Genomic DNA, 20,621 nt, shown 5'->3' with positions numbered 1-20,621 from the left:
CTATGGGAGAGAACCCGAGTCCTGGATTGGACAAGGAGGTGGTGACCAAAATTCTTTCAAAGAATTCCCTTTTAAAAATTTTTTTCAATACAGCTGACATTTCCAGCATCTGATGCCAAGAGCAGCTCTAATTCTCAGCTTCCCTGCACCTTCTCTACCGCAGACAGATTTCCCCTGATGTTAAGCATCCTACCAGATCCCATTGGTTTTGATCAGAGCAAGCAGTGCTCAGCAGCTTTGGAGATCAAGTCTAAATTAGGGCTGGTCTGTCATCTGGAGTTTGGAGTGGGTGGGCCTGGAGGGGCGGGGAGGGAAAATAGAGAGAGACAATGTTTCTCTGCAGACCAGGGCACCTGTGATGTACACACCCAGTTGGAAGCTCATGTTCCCAGATTCCAAACCCACTCAGACATCCTGGGTTTAAACTGCTGACTGACACTCTCGCCTGACTGAGTCAGAAGCCCGCCACTTCACCAACTTGTGTGATTTTATCCCGTGTCACATGAGAATAGGTGTTTTCCTTAATGCCCCAGCTCCTGGAGTCATGTAATTCTTTGAGAATCTCAGCTATCATTAAAAAAAAACTTTCTTCCCCTCTTAGTTGTGGAGAGAAGCTTGAAAAGGGGCTAACAACTAAAGGCTCCAATAGCAAGAGCTCCCCAAATTATTATTTCTTAAAATCTCATGATTCTTTAAGGCCTTATTCATGAGTTCTGAACGCTCAGGGTCAGCAATACTGGGGGAGCTCTGAAAAAGGGAGCAGGGTGGAGAGAAAATTCTAATGCAAACAATAAATACAGCCTGCATATCATACGGTGGGTGCCAGCTTAGGCCAAGCTGGCTTTTTGGTGAGGGGACCTTTCTATCCCTAATGCCCAGTCGCGGAGCTTGAGTGCTTTTAAAGCTGAGTCACAACTGAAGGAAACAAAATCATGGCTCAGCTGATGTGCACTGAGCTCAATAGGAGCCATGCGGATTTACACCCGCTGAGGATCTGGCCCAAACACACAGAACTGGAGCCAGACAGATGCCTAAGGAGAGCAAGGATATGACAGCACCTGCCATCCCTTTGCAACATGAATGTGCTCTATTCCCTAAGAGAAAATGACAATAAACTCCAGCCTGTGCCAGAGTAAACAAAGCAGCCTCAGCGGGGGCCCCTCTCACCTCCTCTAGGAACAAAAACACACTCTCCAGAAGGGAAAAAAGAAACCCGACCTGTGCATCTTGCGTCAGCAAATGGGGCTGTCTGCAACACAGCTGGGTGTGGGCCTAGGCCTGGAGCAGCAGGGAGTGAGACTGAGGGGCAACCCAGGCCTGGAGTGCCTGGGGCTGAGGTGCATTGGCAAACCAGGGTGAAGGGGGCTTTGATATTCATTATCAGCCAGAGAGGAATGCAGACCCCACCACCCCTCCCCTGGTGAGTATCATGCGCTCTGGCATGTGGCTATCCTTGGGTGATAACCATCCTGACTGGTTTCCTCTCCCACCGCTGCCTGCCAGGGGCCAGTTCCTGCTGCTTGGCACCCCGTGCACATTTCCTGTCTGCTGCCTCAAGGCCTGGTGGAATGGGGAGGATTGCAAGGTCAGTGTAAATGGCTATCGAGCTGGCTTCCCCTCCTCATCTGATTGGCTTCCTGGTCGTTAGATGCAGCATATTGACTAGAGCTGGAGCTCAGCAAATGGGCTTGTTTCGTGCTCGCCTCTGTGCGGTTTGTGGGCTGCTTCCTCTGGTCTCGTGTCCTTGGAGCGTCTTCCTAAAACTGTTTCCAAAAGCAGTGTGGGAAGGCTGAAGGAGTCTGCTGCGATTTCGGAGGCAGGCCAGGCAGGCGGCTGGATTCCACGTGTCTTGCAGCTCACATGTAGAGGCTGTGGGGAGGCAGGCTGGGGTGGAGGGGAATGAACTGAGCCTAGCAGGCAGCAATTTGGAAACACTCACCTCTTGAGTTTTCAGTGCAGACGTGTGCCAGAGGAGCCTGCACAACCACCAGGCAGCTTTGTACTTGTCACAAGCCTTGTGTTTATTCTCAGAGGGCTGGATACTCATATACTGACTCCTCTCACATCGCCCATCTCTGGGGCATCTCTGCCCCTGAGGCTCTATTTGCCGAACGCCTGAGTCTGCAACCCGTAACCACATGGAGAAGCACCTAGGCACGGGAGGGACACCCTGAACTCCAAATTAGGCCCCTGGAGAATATGTGAAATAACCCAGCCAGGGGGAGACATAAGAATGGCCATACTGGGACAGACCAAAGGTCCATCCAGCCCAGTATCCTGTCTACCGACAGTGGCCAATGCCAGGTGTCCCAGAGGGAGTGAACCTAACAGGTAATGATCAAGTGATCTCTTCCCTGCCATCCATCTCCACCCTCTGACAAACAGAGGCTAGGGACACCATTCCTTACCCAGCCTGGCTAATATCCATTAATGGACTTAGCCTCCATGAATTTATCCAGTTCTCTTTCAAACCCTGTTATAGTCCTAGCCTTCACAACTTCCTTAGGCAAGGAGTTCCACAGGTTGACTGTGCGCTGTGTGAAGAAGAACTTCCTTTTATTTGTTTTAAACCTGCTGCCCATTAATTTCATTTGGTGGCCCCTAGTTCTTATATTATGGAACAAGTAAATAACTTTTCCTTATTCACTTTCTCCACAGCACTCATGATTTTATAGACCTTTATCATACCCCCCTTAGTCTCCTCTTTTCCAAGCTGAAAAGTCCTAGCCTCTTTAATCTCTCCTCCTATGGGACCTGTTCCAAACCTCTAATCATTTTAGTTGCCCTTTTCTGAACCTTTTCTAATGCCAATATGTCTTTTTTGAGATGAGGGGACCATATCTGTATGCAGTATTCAAGATGTGGGCATACCATGGATTTATATAAGGGCATACCATGGATTTAGATAAAGACATTTCACTCTTGCCAAGGCCTGAGTTCAGTTTCTCTCCGAGTCAGTGCATGCTTCCAGTTCCCCTGCAGGATGTGATGGTCAGCCCAATGCCAGGGTGACCCGACTGCATGGCCTAGTCCCAGTGAACAGTTCAGCTGATGAATTTAGCACCTTCATCCTCTCTGTGATTCGCCTTAGGGCAGACCGTTCAGCCTCCGGGCTGCTCACCAGCTGGGCCGCCACCAGTGAGTCTTTCCAGTGCTCCCTCCTCACGCTAGGTGATGGCTCAGCTAAGTCACACGGGATTGTTTGCTCTTGTGACTCGCTGACTGCCCAGCTCAGAGAAACCTGCGCTAACGTTGCCAGAGTGAACGCTCTTGCCCATCAATATTTTTACCAGCATCTGCAACATTTTCCCTGTCCAGCAGCCAGCGCTTGGCCTGGCGGGTGTTCAAAGAGCTGAATAAAAAAGGGGCTGAAAATACTTTGAGGCAAATCTGTGGTCTTTATGGAAAGCAGCCTCTCACTGTGGACCTGATCCAGTGCCCATGAAGTTGACAAGAGTCTTTCCATTGACTTCAAAGAGCTTTGGTTGAGGCCCTATCTTCTAAGCCTTTTCTATAGCAGCTAGTGGTAGCTAAGTGGTGATCAGGTCACTGAAATCCACTACAAACTTAGTACAGACCATGCGTCTGCAAAGATACATACATGTACTCAACTTTACACACCGTGAGCTCTCTCATTGACAGCTGACGGCTCAAGTGCATGAAGTTAAACACAGTGAAAGCTGGGCAAGGACTGGCCGATCCAAAGTCAGCTTGAAGGCAGGTAGTGCAGGCAATAGAAGAGAAGACATTGCAGTGCGGGCTAGTGAGCCACCTACACGCCTAGGGTCCATGCTGGGCTTGTACTATCCGTGATGAAGCAGGAGGAGAGGGGGAGAGCAGAAGCTCCGTGTGAATAGGGAGACAGAGGAATAGAAGGGAGAGCAAGAGGAGCTACTGAGATGGGGAGGGGGTGAGGAGGCAGCCTGCTCCAGGCTTGGAAAGGGCATCCTGGTAGTTCCTGGGCAGCTGATGCCCAGTGTCCTGTGCTCCCACACCCCTCTTTGGCAGCCGGTGCCCTGTGCACCCCTCACTTCCCACCCAGTCCTGATGCCCTGTCCCCTACCCCAGCATCTGCCACACCTGCTTTTGCCCCTCCCCAGGCCAGGTGTCTCCATCTGGACCAGCGACGGCTGGCAGGCAGGACCAGGGCTGGGCTAGAGAGCCCTACACGCTCCCCGGCAGCCAGCCTGATCTCCTGCACTGGGGGCCAGAAGCTGTTCTATCCCCTTCTCTGGGCAGGTCCCACTTTTGCCTCTGCAAGAATGGTGGGAGGGGAAACAGTATTTTCATCGCAGGGGTGCTAGCCCTGTTTCACTGCCCCTGCTGAAGTCTGCGCTGTGCTGTTTTCACTGCTGTTGTTACCTCGACTAGCTAGGTTCAAGCTAGCTCAGACCAGCTAGCCCATGCACAGCCCTTGCTGCGTAGCCATACTTTCAGTCTTTGCTGGATCAAGGCCTGTATCCTCATAATGGATCCTGCTCATCCCCTTTCCCAGTTTCTAGGTGTTCTCCTGAGGTTTTCATCTTGTTTGATATTTAAGGATGCCTTTTTTTTTTGTAGCATTCATCCAGCTCCGCTGCTGAGCTACCAGCACCACAGAGACAGAGAGAAAGACTTTAGATCAGACATTGCATTGAAACCAGCGTGTCCATTATATATTTCAATTTCTCCCATCGCATGTAATGCTCAGTCTCAAGCAAAACAGTGTCAATACGAGGGAATGGGTTTCTGTTTACTTCCCTTAAATTAAAATCTAATTACACCAAGATGCCTGGAATGGTGGGAAAGATTGAAGATTCCCTGTGATTCATATTCTAGCTCAACTTCATTTGCCTTTTACTGGCCATCACCAGCTAATTAAACCGTGTCCATTTCATTTACCCGGGACAAAGTACAACCACAGAAACCATGTGTGCTCCTTTATGGAAGAATAAAACAAAATTCTCCCCTCCCCGACAAGCAGCGTAGACCCCCAACCCCAGTCAGACCCTGGGGACTCAGGGGCAGAAACAGATCAGAAAAGCCCACATGGAGAAGGTGGCATGGGCAAAGGATATTAGTTCAAGGGGGATTAGCCATCAATCCTAGAGAGCCCAGTTTGGGTAAGGGGAAGTCAGGCAGAAGCAATATTGGAGCGTATTCTTTTAAAGAACAGTACCTTGGGGCAGATGTATCCCTTTAAATAACTTGTGACCCCTCTAGCAGCACTCGCTGTGCTTTATGCTTTCAGAAGCTGCCAGAAGCCAGCAGCATGTATGTAGTGATCCATGTGTGTGAATAGCCAGTGAACACTTATTTGGGACCCAAATCTGACTATGTGGTTTCTTCATATAGTTTTTGTTGTGATAATGAGCAAAAGACACAAAAGTATTGAAAGGCGGGAGGACTCGGACTCAGTCTGGCTGGGAAGTGGAATCTGTGTCACACCCTCAAACCCAGAGGCACTAGAAAACGAGGATACTTCATGCTGCACACTTCCTCTGTCTACTTCCCTACGTGCTCTACTCCCCAGGAGCAGTCAGCCTGGTATCTCAGCCAAACACCTATGCAGGCCATTGTGTTCTGCCTACCTCAGGTCCTCTGCACTTTGAATTTAAGGCATTTTTATTTTTCACTTCCTGCCCTCAGCTTTTGTGAAGTCTTGCTGCATGCTGTAAACAGCTGCTGAGTTCCACCCCAGAGAGGGGTGCATTTTAGTGGCAGACAAGGAGATCTGCCTATCCACCTTTTTCTTGTTTTTAAATGCCACCTCTCACAACAGCATTTGCACACCTTCCATGAGGGAGTAACCAAACTCTCAATAGTCCTGAGGTCTAATTCTCTTCCCTTCTTCCTTCGGCTGGTCAGGGCTATGGCTTGGTGTTGATTTGACTTAATCTATTTCCCACTTTGCTTCCTCTTCTCTGGAACCAAAACCAGTTTCATAAAGGCCCATCAGCTACTGGTGACTTTGGGTTGCTTCTGACCGGGACCAGATCTAAACTGTATTTGAGTTAGTTGTGTTGTTAACCGGGATGAGAATGGAGCCTATAAGCCACAAACGCCAGCTCAGACTGCAGCTGCCCCGGGAAGATATGTAATTCTCAGGCCATTTTAACGTCTCAGTGCTCCTCAGAGGAAGATACTCAGTGACGTGCTGTGACAATTTTAATAAGGCATGAAACTATTCCCATGCATGCCACAGGCAGTCCAGAAAGGCGTCCTCCATGTGGCACGACCTCACACTTTTGGTGCAAGCGGGATTACTCTGTGCAGAGGCTCCACTGGACAGCGCAGAGTTGGTCGGACACAAAGGGCGTGCAATGCCTGCCTGGCACGCATAGATGGCAGGCCACTGGAGAGACTGCAAAGCATGGGATTTTCAGCGAGCAGCACTCAGAGGATATCCACTGCTGCCCAAGTGTGCACTGTTGCTGCCAACGTACAAAGCAATTTGGCCTCCCTCCCTCAGGTATCTTTGACAAAGCTCAGTTTAGCTCCGGACCCAGTGGTACTCGGAGATCAATTCGCACCTGCACTGAGAGCAGCTGTTACTCTTTCCTCCATGAAAGAAGTTTTGAATCACCTTCCAGACAAAGATTGTCTCTGCACAGATTTCCCTCACATCTCCCTGTCCTGGCTCTCCAGTGCCCCTGCTCAGCTGCCCCACTCCAAAAAAGTGATTCCATTTTCACTCTTCACAGTATTCCAAAACATCCTCTGCTTTGCAGCACAAAAGACACCCCTCCCCGTCGGCTGCAGATCTCTCAGCAGAGTCTCTCCAGCAGCGCATCAGCACTTTTCCATCTAAGCAGGAACAGGGTAGGGTAGGAGAAGAATGGGAAGATGAATTCATAGACTTGAGCTACCTCCAGAAATCAAGGAGGATCAGCTGGACTGGAGATCTCAGACACTGATGAACAATTTTGGCTGGTTTTGGTCATACTTTCTAAAGCAATGTTATTAGTTAGGACTGGTGTAAATATTTGTTGTGAAGAAATGATCTGACGAATGTGGCCCTTTATTGCCTGTTCCTTATTTCTTAAGACACAACAAAAAATCTTTTTGAGTCACAGTATTGTTTGCTTTTTGTGTGCGGAAAAAAACATGGCTCTTTGCCACAGAGTTTATAGGAACAATTTACAATCTATGGACTGTTCATGGACCAATCACTTCCACCACTCACAGTTTGTTATTTGCGGTGGGCCCATAAGTCATGTGCTATTGTTTCTGCTTCCTGATTGGATGACTAACTTTATAACCAGGGGAATAATAATATCTGGCTCTTATACAGTACTTTGTAGCCGTAGAGCTCAAGGTGTGTTACAAAGGGCAGTATCATTAAACCCATTTTACAGATGGGGAAACTGAGGCACAGGGGAGGACATGACTTGTCCAAGGCCACCCAGCAAGTGGCCACCCAGCAAGTCCAGAACCAGGACTTGAACCCATTTTTCTTGAGTCCCACACCAGTGCACAAGCCACGAGGACACACTGAACACTCTTGGTCATGCATGGGTACTCTTGCTGGCAAGCAAAAACAGCTATTTGTATGAGCAGCCTGTGCCCAAACACCCAAGCCTGGATAAATCCCTATCCCAAATAGCAAATAATAAGGGGTACCAACCTGAACAAAGCACACAGCCACTAAGACCCGGAGCAAATGGTCACAAACACCATCCCTGCAGAATGCCCCTGGGCATGATTACTAGTGAAGTCCTGGGACACAATCCACAGCTGAGGAAGCAAAAGTCACTCAATTAGGTCGAATTTATAGAAGTCTGTTTTTTTAGAAATCGTTTTTAAATAGTCGATTGTGTGTGTCCCCACACAAAATGCTCTAAGTGCATTAAGTGCATTAACTCGGCGGAGTGCTTCCACAGTACCGAGTCTAGCGTTGGCTTCCGGAGTGTTGCACCGTGGGTAGCTATCCCACAGTTCCCGCAGTCTCCGCTGCCCATTGGAATTCTGGGTTGAGATCCCAGTGCCTGATGGGGCAAAAAACATTGTTGCGGATGGTTCTGGGTACGTGTCATCAGGCCCTCCTTCCCTCCCTCCCTTTGTGAAAGCAATGGCAGACAATCGTTTCGCACCTTTTTTCCTGAGTTACCTGTGCAGACGCCATACCACGGCAAGCATGGAGCCTGCACAGATCACTTTGGCAATTAGGAGCACATTAAACACCATACGCATTGTCCAGCAGTAAATGCAGCACCAGAACCTGGCAAAGCGAAACCGGGCGAGTAGGCGACGTCAGCGTGGTGACGAGAGTGATGAGGACATGGACGCAGACTTCTCTCAAAGCATGGGCCCTGGTAATGCAGGCATCATGGTTCTAATGGGGCAGGTTCATGCGGTGGAACACCGATTCTGGGCCCGGGAAACAAGCACAGACTGGTGGGACCGCATAGAGTTGCAGGTCTGGCATGATTCCCAGTGGCTGCGAAACTTTGGCATGCGTAAGGGCACTTTCATGGAACTTTGTGACTTGCTTTCCCCTGCCCTGAAGTGCATGAATACCAAGATGAGAGCAGCCCTCACAGTTCAGAAGCAAGTGGCAATAGCCCTGTGGAAGCTTGCAATGCCAGACAGCTACCGGTCAGTTGGGAATCAATTTGGAGTGGGCAAATCTACTGTGGGGGCTGCTGTGATGCAAGTAGCCAATGCAATCAAAGATCTGCTGATATCAAGGGTAGTGACCTGGGAAATGTGCAGGTCATAGTGGATGGCTTTGCTGCAATGGGATTCCCTAACTGTGGTGGGGCCATAGACGGAACCCATATCCCTATCTTGGCACTGGAGCACCAAGCCGCTGAGTACATAAACCGCAAGGGGTACTTTTCAATAGTACTGCAAGCACTGGTGGATCACAAGGGACGTTTCACCAACATCAATGTGGGATGGCCGGGAAAGGTACACGATGTTCGCATCTTCAGGAACTCTGGTCTGTTTCAAAAGCTGCAGGAAGGGACTTTATTCCCAGACCAGAAAATAACTGTTGGGGATGTTGAAATGCCTATAGTTATCCTCGGGGACCCAGCCAACCCCATTAATGCCATGGCTCATGAAGCTGTACACAGGCACGCTGGACAGTAGTAAGAAGCAGTTCAGCTATAGGCTGAGCAAGTGCAGAATGGTGGTAGAATGTGCGTTTGGATGTTTGAAAGCACGCTGGCGCAGTTTACTGACTCGGTTAGATCTCAGCACAACCAATATTCCAATTATAATTGCTGCTTGTTGTGTGCTCCACAATATCTGTGAGAGTAAGGGGGAGACGTTTATGGCAGGGTGGGAGGTTGAGGCAAATTGCCTGGCTGCTGGTTACGCAGAGCCCGACACCAGGGCGGTTAGAAGAGCACAGGAGGGCGCAGTGCGCATCAGAGAAGCTTTGAAGACCAGTTTCATGACTGGCCAGGCTACGGTGTGAAAGTTCTGTTTGTTTCTCCTTGATGAAACCCCCCGCCTCTTGGTTCACTCTACTTCCCTGTAAGCTAAGCACCCTCCCCTCCTCCCTTTGATCACCACTTGCAGAGGCAATAAAGTCTTTGCTGCTTCACATTCATGCATTCTTTATTAATTCATCACACAAATAGGGGGATGACTACCAAGGTAGCCTGGGAGGGGTGGTGGAGGAGAGAAGCACCGGGAGGGGTGGTGGAGGAGGGAAGGACAAGGACACACAGCACTTTAAAAGTTTAAAACTTTAAAACTTATTGAATGCCAGCCTTTTGTTGCTTGGGCAATCCTCTGAGGTGGAGTTGCTGGGTGGCCGGAGGCCCCCCCACCACGTCCTTGGGCGTCTGGGTGAGGAGGCTATGGAACTTGGGGAGGAGGGTGGTTGTTTACACAGAGGTTGCTGAGGCGGTCTGTGCTCCTGCTGCCTTTCCTGCAGCTCAGCCATACGCTGGAGTGCATTAGTTTGATCCTCCAGCAGCCTCAGCATTGAATCCTGCCTCCTCTCATCACACTGCCGCCACCTTTCAGCTTCAGCCCTCTTTTCAGCCCGCCACTTACTCTCTTCAGCCTGCCACCTCTCCTCCCGGTCATTTTGTGCTTTCCTGCACTCTGACATTGTCTCCACGCATTCGTCTGTGCTCTGTCAGTGTGGGAGGACAGCATGAGCTCAGAGAACATTTCATCACGAGTGCGTTTTTTTCTCCTTCTAATCTTCACTAGCCTCTGGGAAGGAGAAGATCCTGTGATCCTTGAAACACATGCAGCTGGTGGAGAAAAAAAAAGGGACAGTGGTATTTAAAAAGACACATTTTATAGAACAATGGCTATACTCTTTCACGGTAAACCTTGCTGTTAACATTACATACACAGCACATGTGCTTTCTTTCCAAGGTCAAATTTTGCATCCCCCCACCACGTGGCTAGCCCCTCACCACTCACCCCTCCCTGTGGCTAACAGCGGGGAACATTTCTGTTCAGCCACAGGCAAACAGCCCAGCAGGAACGGGCACCTGTGAATGTCCCCTTAAGAAAAGCACCCTATTTCTACCAGGTGACCATGAATGATATCGCTCTCCTGAGGATAACACAGAGAGATAAAGAACGGATGGTGTTTGAATGCCAGCAAACATACACTGCAATGCTTTGTTCTGCAATGATTCCCGAGTACGTGCTACTGGTCTGGTGTGGTAAAGTGTCCTACCATGGTGGACGGAATAAGGCTGCCCTCCCCAGAAACCTTTTGCAAAGGCTTTGGGAGTACATCCAGGAGAGCCGCAAATGCCAGGGCAAATTAATCATTAAACATGCTTGCTTTTAAACCATGTATAGTATTTTAAAAGGTACACTCACCAGAGGTCCCTTCTCCACCTGGTGGGTCAGGGAGGCAGCCTTGGGTGGGTTCGTGGGGTACTGGCTCCAGGTCCAGGGTGAGAAACAGCTCCTGGCTGTCAGGAAAACCGGTTTCTCCGCTTGCTTGCTGTGAGCTATCTATAACTTCATCATCATCATCTTCCATGTCCCCAAAACCTGCTTCTGTGTTGCCTCCATCTCCATTGAGGGAGTCAAACAACATGGCTGGGGTAGTGGTGGGTGAACACCCGAAAATGGCATGCAGCTCATCATAGAAGCGGCATGTTTGGGGCTCTGACCCGAAGTGGCCGTTTGCCTCTCTGGTTTTCTGGTAGGCTTGCCTCAGCTCCTTAAGTTTCACGCGGCACTACTTCGGGTCCCTGTTATGGCCTCTGTCCTTTATGCCCTGGGAGATTTTGACAAATGTTCTGGCATTTCGAAAACTGGAACGGAGTTCTGATAGCATGGATTCCTCTCCCCATACAGCGATCAGATCCCGTACCTCCCATTCAGTCCATGCTGGAGCTCTTTTGCGATTCTGGGACTCCATCATGGTCACCTCTGCTGATGAGCTCTGCATGGTCACCTCTGCTGATAAGCTCTAGCCAGCGTGGCAAGTTGCCGGTGACCATGCAAACAGGAAATTGAAATTTAAAAATTTGTGGGCCTTTTCCTGTCTACCTGGCCAGTGTATCTGAGTTAAGAGTGCTGTCCAGGACGGTCACAATAGAGCACTCTGGGATAGCTCCCGGAGGCCAATACCGTCTAATTGCGTCCACAGTAGCCCAAATTTGACCCGGCAAGGCTGATTTAAGCGCTAATCCCCTTGTCGGGGGTGGAGTAAGGAAATCGATTTTAAGAGCCCTTTAAGTCGAAAAAAAGGGCTTCATCGTGTGGACGGGTGCAGGGTTAAATAGATTTAACACTGCTAAATTCGACCTCAACTAGTGTAGACCAGGGCTAAGGCTACTTTATGCCTCCTCCCATCCTGGGGCTGGCAGGAGAGGAGCGAATACAGCCCTTTGCACAAGTTATAGCAGCTACAGGACTGCTCTAATTTACACCAACTAGAATAGTCCTCTAGGGACCATTCTGCCTTGCAGGGATTGTGAAGCATACCTCCCTCCAGCTCCAGCCCCAGAATGAGCCCTTCCACTCCAGCCAGTCCCAACATACCCCCTGCACTCCTTAGGATAATGCCTTTGGGTCACTTTGTGCTTCTCTGAAAGTGCTAAGCGTGCTTAGCACAGGGGCTCTGACCCATGGCTTGAGGGCTGCTACTGGACACTCAGATTCATAGAATCCTAGAATATCAGGGTTAGAAGGGACCTCAGGAGGTCATCCAGTCCAACCCCCTGCTCAAAACAGGACCAATCCCTAACTAAATCATCCCAGCCAGGGCTTTGTCAAGCCTGACCTTAAAAACCTCAAAGGAAGGAGATTCCACCACCTCTTAGGAACGCATTCCAGTGCTTCACCACCCTGCTAGTGAAAAAGTTTTTTCCTCATATCCAACCTAAACCTCCCCCAAAGATTAGATACCGTGGTGATGGGCACAGTAGAAGAACCCCAACAGAATATAATGATGAAAACCTACGAGCTGTTTGTTCACAGAGAGAAATCCCAGAAAGCAGCATCTCTTGCTCTGTGACTGGATGAGCCCCAAAGACCCCCCCGCCCCCCAGGTGCCTTTAATGCAGAGAAGGAAGATATCCTGAAGGGGGAGTGTGTGAAACTCCCAGGGACTGAAAATTAACCTCCCTGCCATGAAGCCACCCCTTTTCCTTAACATTGCCCCAGTTTTGTGCTCAGCTGCTCCCTACAGGAGAGCTCAGAACAAACCGAGTCTGAAATTTAATATATTTTTGAAACAAATTTGCTTTGTCCTTAAATCTTTTTCTCTCCTGATCGTGAACAAATTTGGTCTCAGACTCTAACATGCATCTAAACAAAACCATATACAAGAAAAGCACATTAGTTGCTATCAGGAAAGTTAATTATTTACGTCAGAGGGAAGCTGTGAAGAATCGGTTACTGAGACCAGCCGGAGTGTGCTGTAAACTGCTGGTGAATTATTCAAGCGCTGATTTTAAGTGATTCCTGAAATAAGACAGTGGAGATGAGGGGGGAAAAATTCCAAAGGGCCGTTTTAATGAGAAGTCAATCACCAGCTTTTCTCTATCCATCTCCTAGGCCACAGCTGCAAAGGATTCTGGGCCCTTTCTTATCAGTTCAATTCACTTGGACACAGTTCAGCAAACATTGCCCCCTGGTGATACAGAAGGATGTTTCACAGCAGTGCCTCATCAGGGCTAAATAGGCCTCCAGGAGGATTTTCTTCTGGCAGCGTCCTGTGCAATGCTGCACAGTTGCCAAGTCACAGCCCTAATGCACAGCAGCAACTCACAGTGTGCTCCACGGCTTTGAGAATTGCTAGTGTGGAGGATTTTTTTAAGCGTTTGCACCAGTGGCAGGAGCTGTGTCAAGGCCGCCAGAGCACCTGTAGCGTGAGCTTCCTCGCAGCAGTGCCCTGTCAGTGCTCATGCTGCATAACTTTCCTCTCAATGCCAAGTCCCCTACAGCGTGAGCTTTCCCACAGCGGTGCCCTGTCCATGCCAGCAGCGGGTGAGTTACTTCAGAGCAGTCTCTGCTAAGTGCTCAGCAGGACTCCACGGTTGCTTTCCTCACAGCGGCGTCCTGTCGGTTTGAGGTAGGAATTCAGCTTTCTTATTGCTGTGCATTGTTAATACCAGCTGGGACTCCCCACCACTGGATCTTGCTCAGAATAGTGTCCTGTCATGACAGACTTCACTGCACTAAGATTGGGAGCCCCAGGCTCCTCACAGCATCCATTGTCCTGTCAGGGCCACCAGGCGACAATGCCAGCTAAGCTGTCTGCCAGATCAGTTATGTCCACAGGAACTCCCTCTGTTTGTGCTTCCCCAGCGCCATGCCCTTCTGGAACTCTCCACAGCTTCCAGCTCCACAGCCAGTTACATGGCAGGGTCCTGTCAATACCCGCTGGGCTTGGGAGCTACCTCCCGGCCAGCAGTGCTCCGTGGCAGTTCCCATTGGGACTTATCTAGTGAATGTTTCCTTAGACTAACCTCTCCAGTGTGAGTCTTGGCCCGATGACCAGGCTTCAAACAACCACCCTCTGGCTCTCCCTGGCTTCTGGAGGCTCCCCAGACCTGGCAGGCCTGCCTTGTCCTGGGCACCATCATTGTCTCCCTCTCAGGTACCTGTGCTGGCCCACCAGGTACTGGATGGAACAGAGCTGGTGGGGCACAAGGTAGAAACTGAAGGAGGGGAGCAAGGGCTACAGACCTCACCCTGGAGGCTGAGTGATGCCCCTCACCATGTGTTACGTGAAAATAATTTGGTCCCAGAATCCATAGCCCAAATCACCAGGGAATTTGGTGATTTGGTGTAGACATGGGCCTGGCCTGAACCTCCACCCCTGGCCATACCCAGATGCAGCCTGGTCAGCAATGGACTCAAGTGATCATCTACATTAATAATTGGAGAGCGAAGAGCAGGTTTGCGGGGGATGGGTCTGAACTAAACAGTGCATCTCACAATGAGGCACCGTTCCAAGGCATGCTCAGAGGAACAAACCCTCTAGCCTGGCCAGTGGAGGAATCCGGCCTCGTCTCTTCTCTTGTTAACAGGAAAAGCACCAAACAGGTGGAGAATGGATATTACCACCGATTTTAGTTCATCAAAGCCAGATCATTTCACCCTTAAGGCACAAAGAGAAACATGAAACACATCCAAAGCTACCCTCAGGGGAATAAAGCGGCTATCCTTCTCTCCCAAGAACCTCCCATTCGAGGTGCTTTCGGACTCAGCGAGCTCCAAATAAAAAACGATTACGGGAAGGCAGTGCAGATGTTCCCACGCCATTCGCGCCCTTTAACAAGGGCAACCACAGGGCACAAGCCAGATTCATACGTGCAATTCATGAATGAAGGAATGAAAATCTAGTTTTGCAACAAATTTTGATATTTCAAAGCTGGTTGGTTTTTTTAAAGATCCAAAACTAACCCCTTGTTTGGTTGGTTGACATTTTTGTCAAAGCTGAAATGCTTAAGGACATTAATGAAAACCTGGGGTTTGATAAACCAGAAACGTTGATTATTTTGATAATGTTTTTGACCAAATGTTGATTAAGAAAGTCACCGTCAACACTTTTTTTTTTAAAGGCCATTTATGAACAACAAAACACATCAACCAGCTCTAATTCCATCAACATATCCCAAGCCATATATCACAATGCAGGAGCTTGCATCTGCGTCAATTTTTTCAACAGTGAGGGTAACTAACCGGTGGAACAATTTACCAAGGGCCGTGGTAGATTCTCCATCGCTGAATATTTCTGAATCAAGGCTAGATTTTTTTAAAAGCTCTGTTTAGTTCAAAAGGAATTATTTTGGGGGAGCTCTATGGCCTGTGTTATATCAGAGGTCAGATTTGATGATCATTGTGGTCCCTTCTGGCCTTGGAATCCACATGTCACAATGCAGGGCCTTGTGAAAGCAAATAGCCCTATACAGCACCTTGGCAATGTTGATAAAAGCAAGGTAATGCACACTGGAAAACATAATCCCAATGACCCATACAAAATGACGGGGTCTAAATTAGCTGTTGCCACTCAAGAAAGAGATCTTGGAGTCACTGTGGATAGTTCTCTGGAAACATCCGTTCAGTGTGCACTAGCAGTCAATAAAGCAAACAGAATGTTAGGAACCACTAGGAAAGGGATAGATAATAAGACAGAAAATCTCATATTGCCTCTATATAAAGACATGGCACCCTCACACCTTGAATACTGCATGCAGTTCTGGTCACCCCATCTCAAAAAAAAAATTAAAATTGGAAAAGGTACAGAGAAGGGTAACAACAATGATGAGGGGGGTGGAACAGCTTCCGTATGAGGAGAGATTAAAAAGACTGGGACTTTTCAGCTTGGAAAAGAGATGACTAAGCAGGGGAATGATAGAGGGCTATAAAATCTTGACTGGCATGGAGAAAGTGATAAGGAAGTGTTATTTACTCCTTCACATAACACAAGAACTAGAGGTCACCCAATGAAATTAATAGGCAGCAGGTTTAAAACAAACAAAGGGAAGTATTTCTTCACACAACACACAGTCAACCTGTGGAACTTGTCGTCAGGGGATGTTGTGGAAGCCAAAACTATAACGGGGTTCAAAAAAGAACTAGATAGATTGGAGGACAGGTCCATCAATGGCTATTAGCCAGGATGGTCAGGGATGCAACCCCATGCTCTGAGTGTCCCTAAACCTCTGACGGCCAGAAGCTGGTTCTGGATGACAGGGGATGGCTCACTCTGTAAATTGCTCTGTTCTGTTCATTCCCTCTGAAGGATCTGGCATTGGCAACTGTTGGAAGACAGGCTACTGGGCTAGACAGATCATTGGTCTGACCCAGTATGGCCGTTCTCACGTGCTTATCATGAGGTTCTTATTTGGGTGCACAGGACCCATTCATAGCAGGCAGTAGCCATACAATGTCATGTATTGTTGGGAGAGGAGACAAAGAATCTGAAACATCTTGTCCCCTCCAAATGCAACAAAGATCAAAAAGAAAATAGGAAAAAAGCATTTTATTGCCTCTGTTTGGAGTCGGGAAGATACAGAAATAAGCAAACACCAGATTGTTTTGCTTCTGCTCACAAATAAATACAGTGGCAAGCCTAATGGGATTTTAGATTAAAAGATTTTTTTTAAAAATAACCACCTCCACAAATAGAGTTTTATAAGGTCAACTAACAGATGCAGGGCAGCAAAGAAATCACTAATGTTTTGTTGTCCCTCCTCAGGGAGTCCTTTTCAAGTCTATACTGCTGTCTTCAGGTCCCCTCTTCTAATTCCTTGCTTTAACCCCGATGGTCATGCTTCCAGCAGAGGAAGATTGGGTAATAATCCTTTGGGATCTCATCACAGAGACTCTTATGGGCAGAGTTTTCCAAACAGTTCAGCACTCATGATCAGGGCCAGATTTTCTGAAGAGCTAAGCCCATTGGGTGTGCAACTGTCTTGAAAATTTGGGCCCCAGTAGATGAAGGGATTTCAATGGGGTATTTCCAAGCTGCTGGGACCGAGTCACTTTTGCAGCCTTCCAAGCCTGTTCCCCCGCCCCATATGCCCAAGACAGGAAGAGTCTCATGAGTGTTGATGCACGAAAGGGGTGAGAGCACACAGGATGAGATATAACACAAACCTCATATTGAATACATTGCTGGGCTCAGGTTTAAGTGTAGCAGGGCAGGAGAGGACTAAAGAGGCAGTGGTGTGTGTTTCACATTGTGTAAAGAAATGGGCAACCACCTCTCACTGTTTAGAGGTGTCAAGGGCATGCTCTGAAGGATCCTTACGCTGCTGCTAATGTCCACATGTTCATGTGTAATAATGATAGTGGCGCATGGATAGGGGAGGGTAAGGGCTGGGCTAATGGTTCAGCCAGCGATGTGTACATAGGCTATTGCTGAGCCAATGGCTCAAGAAGGGAGCTGAGTATGCTAGTACTAGGACAATGATTCAAGGAGGGATCAGAACAGGCCAACGGATAGTCCTCCAAATTCAGATTTCAATCCGCAGGCCGAAATTTTCTCACCCAGGCTAGGCACTTAGATCCATATTTAAGTGCCTGATTTTCAGAGGTGCAGCGCGCCTACAGCAAATACTGACCTCAAGAGCATTTTTGGAGTTCAGCACCGCTGAAAATCAGGACACTGAAATAGGGTCAGTTGGAAAATTTTGGCCAGAGTTCAATTTTGGAAGTGGACCTAACATGACAACCTAGATCTATGTGTCATGCTATATCCTTAGCCCTTATACAATGCTTGCCATTTCTCTAAGTGCCATTACAAACAGACACTAATTCACCATCACTACATTGCTGTGAGGTCTGTGTGTCCTTTCCCCAGGAGCCAATGGGGCACAGAGAGAACAAGAAACTCACCCCAGGTCACACAGCAAATCATGCAACGTAATGCCAATTTCATCTCTTCACTATCCCAGCTAAGGAACCCCGGGTGGAGTTGGGGTTCAAGGTCACTGTGCTTTTATCCCACTGCTTAACGAAGGCACATCAATAAGTGACCATGCTCCCAGAAGAGAGGCACTCTCCAGACTTTGGCTGTAGGTCAGTGCTGGGAGGCAGCATGGTCTATGGGATATGAGAGTAGACTAAGCATATGCAAGCACGGCATGCGATTGCGATTTGAGCAGACACACCTGAGCTAGCTTTGATCTAGCTGTCTTGGGTAGTGGAGCAGTGAGCCGCAGTAGCACAAGCGTTAGTGTGCCCAAGCAATTATCCAGGGTCCCATGCAGGCTCGTATAGCCCACCCCAAAGTGAGCGCTGCTGCAGCTTCACTGCTCCAGGACCCAGCCTAGCTAGATTAAAGCTAGCTCGGTGATGTCTGTACAAACTGCAAGCGTACCCCGTGAGTGCAGCATAGACGTACCCTAGGAGCCAGGGGACCTGGGCTCTGCTCCCAGCTACGACGCTGATTTGTTAAATGATACTGGACAGTCTGTATTCACTTCTCCATGCTCTGGTTTCTCTATCTAAAAATAGGGATAATCATTCTTACCCACTTTTGCAAACCACTCAATAAGGGCCAAACAAGCATTCACCCTGTGTAAGTAATTCCAGTGAAGGCAATGAAACTAACCCGATGCTGAATCTGGGCTCTGGATGTCTATCGTTTTGTAACCAAGAAGGCATAATGAGGTTTACAACCATCCTTAAGTGTGCTGGGGAAATGCACTTTATTCCTCCCTAGCTATTCTGCACGACTCCACCATTCATCAGCCCGTCATGACCCAGAGAGAACGGTTTCAGCCATTTAGTGCTGCAACAGCCCAGAGAAAAATTAGGCAAATCCAGCATTAGTTCCTCCTTAGTAATTGGGGAAGGCCGCTGCAGGCTCACCAACACACACAGCCGCATCTAGCTGCATTTTGACAGGCGCTACCCGGCTCTCCTGTCTCAGAGGACAGAGCTACTGCAAGCCATGCTAGAGGTCCTGTGATTCCAGACCAGTCTCGCTGTGATGCCAGCCTGCATGCCCGCTTTGATTCCTTCTGCCCATTCTTCCACACTGCCTTCCCCCTGCCCAGTTTCACCCATCTACCACTCTCTCCTCTCAAGTCCCTCTTTGAAACCATTTCTTCCAGGAGTTCCAAAGGGACGGAGTTTATCATTAAAGAACAAAGACACCAATGGTTGTTCCTCTCATTGAAGTACCAATAAAAGCCCTTACTGAGATCAGGGCTCCATTGCACTAGTTGCTGTACATACCCATAGTAAGAAACAGTCCTTGAAATAGACAAGACAGGCAATCGGGGAGACAAATGAATCATCATTATCTCGGTTTTACAGAGAGGGACTGAGGGACAGGGAAATTAAGTGACTTGCCTAAGGTCACACAGGGCTGTCTGAAGCAGCGCTGGGAATTGAATGTTATGGTGGATTTCCCACCTCTGGAAGTCTGTCGATCCAGACTGGGTGTCTTTCTAAAAGAGAGACTCTAGCTGAGTGAGAAGTTACCAGCTTGATGCAGAGATGAGTAGGTGTGGTTTTCTGGCCTGTGTTATAGATAGATGCTAGTTGATAAGGGTTGATAGATGCTAGTCATAAGGGTCCCTTGTGGCCTTAAAAAAAAAAAATCTATGAACCTATGATCTTCTGAGTTCCAGCCCAGTGCCTTATCCACAAGGCCATGCTTCCTCCCTAAAACCACTAAATCCTCCCCTTCTCTGCATTTCCAGTGCAGCTGGCCATCTCCAGATATCTTCCAGGCTGTCAGTTCTTCAGAGTAGAGAACCTGGCTTTATATTTTTGTGGACAGTGCTGAACCCTTTGTCAGCACTGAGCAAATAAATAATCATTCTTTCTCCCCCCCTCTCTCCGCTGTGCCTGTGATAGTAGCAACTAGATGCTCTAACGGAGAATCTGATCTCCTCTATGGGTTAACTATTCCCTGACTTCAGGGGGAGATTATTACCCATTAATGATGATCAAAACCCTAATAAGAGAGGAACATAAAGATGGATCAGAATAAATACGTGCAAGTGTAAGTGCCAACTGGGCAAAATATGCAGATCCTGAGCTGCTGTGGGCTGCTACAGCTTCAACCGAACAGCCACTTAAAATTCTGCAATTTTAAGAGCCAGGACTTGCTGCTAAGGTACCACTGCTTTGTTTCAGGGCCTTTTTGAAGTGCCTCTGCTTTGTTTCCTCTTGATCAGTCCCATTTGATGCAGCTATCACAGAGAAGGCTGGGATTGCCACAGTTTGCAGATGGTACACAGCTTCCTTCCCCAGTTAATCAGGCCTGTGGCTTGGAGGCTGGGATTGGGCGCAGCTGAGCAAAGCCAGTCCCATCTGCAGAACGAAACCCTGCATGACACCCCTCTCCTTGTGTGAGCTCGAATTCCCAAGAGCAGGAAGCAGCCATTGCGTGCACGATTCCCATACGTTGTCCAAGCCTCTGCACGCACATCCCTCCCCTTCATCATGGAAATGCTAGTGTGCTTGCCATTTGGGAAGGATCCCAGCGTGCCTCACAGACCGCACAGCCCAGAGAGCGCTTTGCCAGTGTGAGGGGCTGCGGGCCCCACACTGAAACTCAGTGGGGTTTTCAGTTGGTCCTCTCCCAATACCAGGAGAAAGGGGAAGGGCCGAAGAGAAATCAGGATCCTGAGACTGGTTTCAGAGTAGCAGCCGTGTTAGTCTGTATTCGCAAAAAGAAAAGGAGTACTTGTGGCACCTTAGAGACTAACCAATTTATTTGAGCATGA

This window comes from Lepidochelys kempii, chromosome 10 (assembly GCF_965140265.1).
Source record: "Lepidochelys kempii isolate rLepKem1 chromosome 10, rLepKem1.hap2, whole genome shotgun sequence".
NCBI classification, from domain to species: domain Eukaryota; kingdom Metazoa; phylum Chordata; order Testudines; family Cheloniidae; genus Lepidochelys; species Lepidochelys kempii.
This window is presented reverse-complemented; position numbering follows the sequence as displayed.